We start from the raw sequence: 10758 nt of genomic DNA on the forward strand, positions 1-10758 counted from the left end.
CAATGACTTCCCATCACACCTGAAATAAAACCCAAAGACAAAGACAAAGGGCGCAGATGACCTATTCCTGACAACATGCCTGACCCTACAGCCTATTATCCCTTTCATTCACTGTGCTTCAGCCACACTGGCCCTGCTATTCCTTGAATACTGGGAGCTCCTACTACAAGGCCTTGGCATTGGCTGTTCCCAGAGCCCACTCCCTCATTTGTTCAAATCTCCACTCAAAGTGTTCAAGAGGCTACCTGACCTCCCTTTCTAATATCACAGCCCTGTTACTTCCTAATCCTCTTCCCCTCCTTAATTTTCTAAATAGCCCTTATCATTACCCAATATCATACACAAATTCATATTCTCTCTCTTTTTTTTTTTTTTTTTTTTTTTTTCATTAGAATGTAAGTTCTATGGGAGCAGGAACTTCTATTCACTGGTATGTCCCCAACATTGAAAACAATGCTAGGTATGTAATAGATGCTTAATAAATATTTGTTGATGAAAAGTCAGAATTGTGGTACTTGAGAACTAAAGGACCTTGAGATGCCATCCCACACAGGCCCCCTCACTGTCCAGATGGAAAAAACACAAATCCAGAGAAACACGGTGACTTGGCCAGGATCGCATATTTAATGGAAGAGCATTAGATAAAATCCTAGTCCGGTGTTTGTTGCGTCAGCAAACTGGCCTGTGCCCTCTTCATAGAGCCCACAAAGCTAAAAATGGGTTTTACATTTTTAAATGGTTGAGGAAAAAGTCAAGAATACTATTCTGTGACACATGAAAATTAGATGAATTTTGAATTTCAGTGTCCATAAATAAATTTGTGTTGGAACATAGCCACATCCATTCATTTACATATTGTCCATGGCTGTTTTCCCACTACAATTACAGAGTTTAGTGCAACAAAGACTATGGCTCACAGAGCCTAAAATATTTATACCATCTGGCCCTTCACAGAAAAAAATTGCCAACCCCTGCTCTAAAGTATGTTCCATTCATGGAAATGTCTTTCTAAACCTTTGTGGTGTCAACAGTTCTGGTGTTAAAGCAGAGAATAAAAGCAGCGCAGAGGCAATAGAATGGTGTCAGTTCCTTATCACATCTCTGGCCCCCTAACTGGCTGTCCAAGCCTAGTGGCATCACTGTACTGAAGAAAACTATACAAGTTCAGGCTAAATTCCCTCCTTGTGCAGGTGAGGAAACTAAGGCCCAAAGAGCTTTGGCATTGTAGTCCCAGCTGTGCGAGCAGGTTAGTTGGGACTCAGTTCAAGTAACTAAAACCTGACTCCAGCTACCTTCTGGTAGGAAATTTATTGGCTCATGGAACTGAAAAGCCCAGGTGTTCAAATCATATGGTCAGAAATCTGTCTATCTCTTGATTATGTTTTCCTCTGGGTTAGTTTCCTTCTCAGGCAGGCTCTCCTTAATGGTCTCTGGAGAGAGACTTGAATCCCAATTAAGAAAAAAAACAAAAACAAAACAAAAAAACAGACCTGTCAGAATTTCTCCAAGGACATGGGGCTGGATCTTCTTTCCTCTGCTTTCAGTCTTACTTGGCTAAGATTCCTGATTGTACAGGATGGCATTTTATTTTTGATATGCCCTGTGACCTTTCCAAGGTAGAAATAGAATTTAAAATTTAAACTTAAAAAGCAAAATTAAGTTTATCTCCGCTGAAAACAGGCCTCTCCCCATTGAAAAAGTTTCTGTCCAGCAAAAGTTTCCTTCATCAAAAGGAAAGTGGTTCATTCCTCAAACATCTACATGTGGCAGGCGTGGAAGGTGTAAAGATGAGGAGGTGTGGTCCCCAGGCACTATTGTGTGCATCGATAAAGGGAAGATTTGGGAGCTGCAGGAGCACAGAACATGGGCACTGAACCAAGCTGAAAACAGAGGTGGGGGCAGAGATGACTTCCCAGGGGAAGCAACACCTGAGCTGAGCACTGAAGGGTGTTTAAACACAAGCCAGGCAAAATGCTGAAGAAAAGTGTCAGAGGAAGAACAAAGCCCAGGGAAGTGATCACAAGATCTAATCATAAGAGGAGTTAAGACACTTCCCAATACCTCTACCCACAGGATAAGCCAGGTGCCTGAGCCCTTCTACAACACACCCCAATATACATTCTCCCCCAAACCAGATGAAACTACTTACACACCCCAACACCATGCAACCTCCCAGTTCCCCAGGTCCTTGTACAAGATGTTCCTTCTACCTGCAAAGTCCCCTCTGTGCACCTGGACCCCTATTTGTCTAGTAAACACCTCCCTAGCCATCCTTACACCTCCCCAAGGCAGTTCACTGCCTTTCTGCTTCTTGAATACCTGGTTCTGCTCTAGCACTTACCACTCTATCTGTCTATTATCTGTCTATCTATCATCTATCTATTTATCATCTATCTATCATCTATCATGTATCAATTTATTTATTCATAATTTAAAAAATTATTCTCATTGAAAATAGACAAGCCTTGAGGACCACCTGCTTCCCCCAAACTCAGAAGGTACACCAGCCAACTCTCTTCCGTATGTGGGGTTAATCCTGAATGCTAGAAAATTTCAACTCCTTTGACTTCAACTGCCATGCCTGCATTGATGTCTCTGAAGTTCCTTTCTTTGGAGCCAGTTCCAGCCTCTCTTCTGAGTTACAAGTGTCCAGTTCACTCCTGGGCACCTCCACCTGAATATTCCCCTGATACCTGAACCAAAACTGAGCTCGTTACTCCCCCTTGCCCATCTCCAATTCCTCCTGTATTCCTTGCCTTTGGGAACAACATAATGTTTATTAAAAATAAATTAAAAATTAGCAACCTGTGAGTTATCTTTGACATTTTCCTTTCCCCCACTTCCCCACATCCATTCTCCTAAATAATCAACTGCATGTATTAAAATTATATATGATGTTATACTTGAGGATGGAAGATGACTTAGAGGACTGGGACGGGGAGGGTGGGGGGAACTCGAGGGAGGGTGGGGGGGGAGTCGAAGGAAGGAGGGAATACGGGAATATGTGTATAAAAACAGATGATTGACAACGTGATACATCATATCAACAAATTGAAGGATAAAAACCATATGATCATTTCAATAGATGCAGAAAAAGCTTTTGACAAAGTTCAACACCCATTTATGATAAAAGCTCTCCAGAAAATGGGCATAGAAGGAAATTACCTCAACATCATAAAAGCCATATATGACAAACCAAAAGCCAACATTGTTCTCAATGGAGAAAAACTGGAAGAATTCCCTCTAAGAACAGGAACAAGACAAGGGTGTCCACTCTCACCACTGTTATTCAACATAGTTTTGGAAGTGTTAGCCACAGCAATCAGAGAAGAAAAAGAAATTAAAGGAATCCAAATTGGAAAAGAAGAAGTAAAATTATCACTCTTTGCAGATGACATGATACTATATATAGAAAACCCTAAAGACTCTACCAGAAAACTGCTAGCACTAATTGATGAGTTTAGTAAAGTAGCAGGATACAAAATTAATGCACAGAAATCTCTTGCATTCCTATACACTAACAACGGAAGAGCAGAAAGAGAAATGAAGGAAACTCTCCCATTCACCATTGCAACCAAAAGAATCAAATACCTAGGAATAAACCTGCCTAAGGAGGCAAAAGATCTGTATGCAGAAAACTTTAAGACATTGATGAAAGAAATCAAAGATGACATAAACAGATGGAGGGATATACCATGTTCCTGGATTGGAAGAATCAACATCGTGAAAATGACTGTACTACCCAAAGCAATTTACAGATTTAATGCAATCCCGATCAGATTACCAATGGCATTTTTCACAGAACTAGAGCAAGAAATCTTACGATTTGTATGGAAACGCAAAAGACCCCGAATAGCCAAAGCAATCTTGAGAAGGAAAAATGGAGTTGGTGGAATCAGGCTTCCTGACTTCAAACTATACTACAAGGCCATAGTGATCAAGACAGTATGGTACTGGCACAAAAATAGAAAGGAAGATCAATGGAACAGAATAGAGAACTCACAAGTAAGCCCAAACACATATGGGCACCTTATCTTTGACAAAGGAGGCACGAGTATACAATGGAAAAAAGACAGCCTCTTCAATAAGTGGTGCTGGGAAAATTGGACAGCAACATGTAAAAGAATGAAATTAGAACACTTCCTAACACCATACACAAAAATAAACTCCAAATGGATTAAAGACCTACATATAAGGCCAGACACTATCAAACTCCTAGAGGAAAACATAGGCAGAACACTCTTTGACATACATCAAAGCAACATCCTTTTTGACCCACCTCCTAGAATCATGGAAATAAAATCAAGAATAAACGAATGGGACCTCATGAAACTTAAAAGCTTTTGCACAGCAAAAGAAACCATAAACAAGACTAAAAGGCAACCCTCAGAATGGGAAAAAATAATTGCCTATGAAACAACGGACAAAGGATTAACCTCCAAAATATACAAGCAGCTCATGCAGCTTCATACCAAAAAAGCAAATAACCCAATCCACAAATGGGCAGAGGACCTAAATAGACATTTCTCCAAAGAAGACATACAGATGGCCAACAAACACATGAAAAGATGCTCAACATCACTCATCATCAGAGAAATGCAAGTCAAAGCCACAATGAGGTATCACCTCACACCCATCAGAATGGCCATCATCACAAAGTCTGGAAACAACAAATGTTGGAGAGGGTGTGGAGAAAAGGGAACTCTCCTGCACTGTTGGTGGAACTGTAAGTTGGTACAGCCACTATGGAAAACAATTTGGAGGTTCCTTAAAAAACTACAAATAGAACTACCATATGATCCAGTAATCCCACTCCTGGGCATATACCCAAAGAAAACCATAATCCCAAAAGAAACTTGTACCATAATGTTTATTGCAGCACTCTTTACAATAGCCAGGACATGGAAGCAACCGAAATGCCCATCAACAAATGAATGGATACAGAAGATGTGGCATATATATACAATGGAATATTACTCAGCTATAAAAAGGGATGAGATGGAGCTATATGTAATGAGGTGGATAGAACTACAATCTGTCATACAGAGTGAAGTAAGTCAGAAAGAGAAAGACAAATATTGTATGCTAACTCACATATACGGAATCTAAAAATGGTACTGATGAACTCAGTGACAAGAACAGGGAAGCAGATACAGGGAATGGACTGGAGAACTCGAGGTATGGGAGGGGGCGGGGGGTGAAGGGGAAACTGAGAAGAAGCGGGAGAGTAGTACAGACATATATATACTACCAACTGTAAAATAGTCAGTGGGAAGTTGTTGTATAACAAAGGGAGTCCAACTCGAGGATGGAAGATGCCTTAGAGGACTGGGGCAGGGAGGGTGGGGGGGAATCGAGGGGGGGGCGTCAAGGAAGGGAGGGAATATGGGGATATGTGTATAAAAACAGTTGATTGAACCTGGTGTACCCCCCAAAAAAATAAAATAAAATAATAAAAAAAAAAAAAAAAAAACAGATGATTGAACTTGGTGTACTCCCCCAAAAATAATAAATTAAAAAATTATATATGATGTTATATAGAATCATATATTACATCTATATTTTATATAACATATGATCTTATATAATATCATATACAGCTTAAATACATAAAGATTAGGAAACTGGATGTTATACATATAGTTATAAATGTATATATGATCACATATAACATAATAAAGTGACATATAATAATTAACTTCTCATTATATGCCCTCTTTCCATCCTCTTTGTCCCTGAAGCTACCTCATCGCCTCTCCCTTAGATTATTACAACCTCTTCAGGACCCAGGGCAGGACTCATTCCCTTCAAATCTATCCTCAAGCCATTGCTTACATCATCTTTCCAAGCCCCCAGTTTGACCATGTCATCTTCATGCTGAAAAACTTTGGCTGGCCCTTCACAGTTTATATTTTGAAATTGAAATGCCTTAGCATGCTTTACAAGGCTTATCCAGTCTAGCCTATTTTTAAGCCTCATCTACCCTCTGCTGGAAAAAGATTAATAAGAGAGATTCATTTTAAACAGTGTGGCCAGGGCAGAATTCTCTGAGGAGGGGACATCCAGCCCCTTGAGGTCACCCCAGTTAGCCACAGCCTCCTGTGCCCCCATTACACCCTCTTCTTATGGATGACAATGGCGCTCCCTGACAGTGCTTACTGGATGCCAGGCCAGTGCCAAGCTCTCAACTCAGAGATGCATCTTGCTTTCTTGGAATCTTCACAGTACTTGTAAATGGGTTCTCTGTTAAGGCCTATTTTGTGGTTGAGGAAACTCAGGCTCATAGAGTTTGTCACCCGCCTTATGTCCCACAGCCAGTGTGTAATAGAGTCAGGTATTAACTCAGACGACCCAGTTCCAAACCCAGATTCCCTAACCACAGCACCATGCCACGTCCGCAGGGACAGGATGCTGCTTCCCAAAAAACTTGACTCGTAGACCCATAGCTTTCGAGAGGAATCCCAACTCCTCCACTCAGTGCTCAGCCATCCCCAATCCGGCTCCTCCCCACCTCCCCAGCTCATCTCCCAACATTGCCCCAGCAAACCACTAACTGGTTTGCTCCATCCTGATTCAAACCCTCCCAGTCCTAGCCTGCCTCAGACTTACTCATTGCTTAGGACTTCACTGAAAGGTCAGCTCCTCTAAGACACCTTTTCTAATCCCTGCCCTGTAAGTTCAATGCCCCTCCTCTTTGCTCCTCTGGCACCTGTGCTCCCTACTGTGTAGCACCTGCCCTGCTACACTACAAATGCTGGCTTTCTCGCCCCGCAGACTGGGCTCCTCATGGTTTACTGTTTCCTGTGCCTTGTCTGAAGCCTGGCACAGAGTCAGTACTTCATAAATGTCTGCTGACTTGAATTTACACAGTGGATGTCAGAACCGGAAGAGGACCAAATGACTTTGTGATCACAGCTGCTCACATTTGCAACGTACTTTGAAGCCTAAAAGCCCTTTCACACTGATTATCTCATGTACCCCTCTGAGGTTATTATCCCCATAGTTTAGGAAGCTGAGGTTCAGATAAGTGACTTGTCCAAGTTCACCCAGCCAGGAAGTGGCTGGGCTGGGACTTGACCTCAGGTCTATGTGACTCCAAGTGGTCGCTCTATCACTTCCACAGTCATCTGAATCAAATAACACACACACACGTTTCACCAATGAGGATGCCGAGGCCAGGGGAGGTAAACTGCTTGCCTAGGGTCATGTGGTCTGTACCCCATTCTGTGCTCTTTCCTCTACTCAAACAGGAAGTGCCCAGGAAGGTGACAAGGTGAGGATAGGGGTCTGAGCCAGGGAGGGGAGTGCTGCCTGTATCTTTTCCCATTGCCCTCTTCCCATTTGTCACAACCTGTATGTTTAAATTTTGTATTTAGTATTTACTCTGAAATGCCTTTCATCTGACTTCCCCCCTTGCTAGCCAATTTAGCTGTCAGAGTAAATAAATGTGAAGTTGGGTCTCCAGCCTCCCCCAGCTCACATTACCTTCCTAGAATTACTCCCCGGCGGGGCGGAACCACTGCTGGGGGCACTCCCACAGAATTATCCAGTTACTAATGAAGCCTCTTTTTAAACCCAAATCTTGGACCAAGACTCAGGTGGAGGAGGATGGCAAAACTCACCCTGGGGGATGGGATGACCACATCCTGTTTAGTGACCAGGAGAAGGACTGAGATGAGATCTAGAAGACATTATATATGTAGGATGCTTAGGACTCTGTACATGAGGATGTTGATGACATTATATACGTGGACTGCTTATGACATGATAAACGTAAGGTGTTTATACGGTGCCAGAAATAGAGGCAACACTTTTAAAATATTAGTTTTTAAGGTATGGTGAATTGTCACCACAAACCTGAGAGGTAAATACTATTTACCTTTTTGCAAGTAAGGAAACTGAGGTTCAGAGAAGCTGAGAGACCTGCCCGCAGTCTCCCATAGGAAGAACTTGAGGATCCTGATAGAATGTACTGAATTTGCTAATCCTGATTTTGCCAAGGTCACTCCTATCCGGACTCTCTTTCCTGTTGGAGTCAGGAGTTGTTGGAAGAGATTTCTCTTTCAAATTAATTTCATTTCTGTCCTCTTTGAAGTCAGGCAAGCCCTGGGTTAGAATAATGGTTCAGCAGTTATTCAGGAGAATATTTGATTCTGCAGTTGACATGCCCTGCCTTCCTGCATAAAAGAATTTTGATGTGGGACCTACTGGGATAGCAACTGGGAAATGCAGCCAGTCCATGGTAACAATGGCTTATATTTATTGGCTGCTTTCTGTGTGCCAGGTATGGTTCTGAGCCCTTCTACATGGATCATTTGCTTAATTTTCACAAGCATAATAAGTGGACTATTCTATCATCCCCACTTTACAGATGAGGAAACTGAGACTGAAGAGTGGCTGAATAACTTGTCCAGGGTCCTCCAGGTAGCAAGGGGCAATGTCAAGATTGGCACCATGGCAGTCCGGCTCCAGAGTATTTGTGCTTCCCTACTGAGTTTACTGCCTATTATTCTAGTTTTGATTTTCTGAGCACCATATCAGAAGTCAGGAGCAGAATTGCATACTAGGTAAAAGTTTGGGTTCCGGAGTTTGAGTGCTAGAGCTTGAAATGAGGCTCCTGTAAGCTTGTTTCCTCAACTATGAAATAAGTATAATAATATAACCTCCAGGATTTTCCTGGTGACACAGTGGTTGAGAATCCGCCTGCCAATGCAGGTGACACGGGTTTGAGCCCTGGTCCGGGAGGAACCCACATGCCGCGGAGCAACTAAGCCCATGCACCACAGCTACTGAAGCTTGAGTGCCTAGAGCCCCTGCTCACCACAACTAGAGAAAGCCCACGCACAGCAACGAAGACCCAACGCAGCCAAAAAATAAAATAATAATAATAGCAACATAACCTCCATGCAGGGTTACTGCAAGGGGTCAAGAGAATAATGCATGTAAAACAGTGCTTGGTGCATAAATGTTATCACTCAGGGAGCATATGTTTCTTATTCCTTCTCATAGGATCACAACAGCTTGTTTGTCCAGCCTCTGAATCTTGGCCATCATCTCTCTACCTGGAATACTTTCTTCTCTCCCCTGAATCCACCCATATTTCATCTGCCCTTTTATTTTAGCTCAAGTCTCCTCCACATTTCTTGCCTGCAAAGCGAGTGCCATCCTCATGGCCTCTTCTTTCCTGGAGTCCTTCTGCACTCACACATCTGATATATGTGTACCTTTGTATAATGGTCAATGACCTCCTGCTTTCCCCCAACTACCTAGAAAGGGAGAAAAAGGAGATAAAGTTCATCCGATCATTATTCCCATTTTGTAGATGACAAAGCAAGCTTAGCCCATAACTGGGAGTCATGTCCAGGTCTTTTGATGGATAATATGGAAAATATGTGTGTGCGTGTACGTGTGTCTGTGTGTATGCATAGAGTGAACATGCTCATGAATGTTGCCTAGAAATCAAGAGCATAAACTCTGATGTCAGGGGAATCCGGTTTTGAGTTCTTGGCCCTGGCAATTATTAGCCATGTGGCACCATTTTGGACATATCACATGACCTCTCTGAACCTCAGTTTCTTCAACAGTGAAATAGGTACAATGAGAGACACTACCTCATGAGTTTATTGTGAGAAAAAAAAATAAAGTCATGATTGTAAAATGTTAAGCCTGCACTGGATTACAGTACTGAGGAGTGGCCACTGGGTTTATTATGTTCAAAAAAGATATTTGAGGAGGAGGAGGTTGTTCACCTGTGGTCATGTAGATTTTTGAGGGTGCGTTCACGTTGCAATTGTGCTCTTAGTGGAAAAGATTAGGGTCCGAAGGGACATTTTTCACTCTGAATGTCTGTCTCTGAGAGCAATAAATGGCTGGAAATGCAGCGGGTAGGAGATGCCATTGGCTGGGGCGGGGGCTATTTCTGTGCACCTTGATGTCTGTAAAAAAAACAGATATTTTTCTCTTTTGAGGCTACACGTGTGTCTTTAGTATTACACTGGAAGGCAGATACCCTTGTCTGCCTGTGTCTATCAGGATGTGCCTGTGTGTGTACATGACAAGCTGTGACTACTGGGTCAGAGCTGCAGAGGTGTGTAGGCTGTTTCTGGCTATAAATGGTTATCTCGCCGCCTGTAGGGATATGTGTGTATATCTGAGGGTGTCTGAGTCAAGGACACAGGGTTTTATGTGGGTTTGGAGCTCCATGGGGGTCTGTGCTCTCTTCACTATGGATGTGTGTACACATGTAAGAACAGTTGTGTGGGGTGTTTACATTTGTAAATGAGGGCAATTAGGGAGGTGATGGCCTGTGCGACTTCCTGGAGGTGGGGTGTGTGGTGTCTGTAGGGCCAGATCTAAGTCTAAGCTTGAATATTTGTTTTTGGAAGATGGTGTATATTTACATGTCTCTCTAATCTCAGTTTGTGTGTGAAGAGTGTTGAGGCTGTGAGTGTCCACTTGCGTATGTATGTGGTGTGTTAGTGTGTGTAAGGCTTTGTTCTTTGAGTTTGAGGCTTTTGTGTCTGAGTCTTTGGGACTGTGTCTCCTATCTAATTGCCCGGGCCTCCTTGCTTTCCCCATCTCACTATCAGTAGGACCCTAGAGGAGGTGAGATGGGCATTAGACTGGATAGCTCAGCAGATTCTGCAAAGAAGGGGGATTTCAAGGCAACCCCTTCCCAGAGAATTCAAAGAAACACCCCTCCCCCCCAACCCAGCCCAATCCCATTTAGGATGGGATATAGCCCAAGCCCTGAGAAAC

This window comes from Hippopotamus amphibius, chromosome 2 (assembly GCF_030028045.1).
Source record: "Hippopotamus amphibius kiboko isolate mHipAmp2 chromosome 2, mHipAmp2.hap2, whole genome shotgun sequence".
Taxonomy (NCBI): Eukaryota; Metazoa; Chordata; class Mammalia; order Artiodactyla; family Hippopotamidae; genus Hippopotamus; species Hippopotamus amphibius.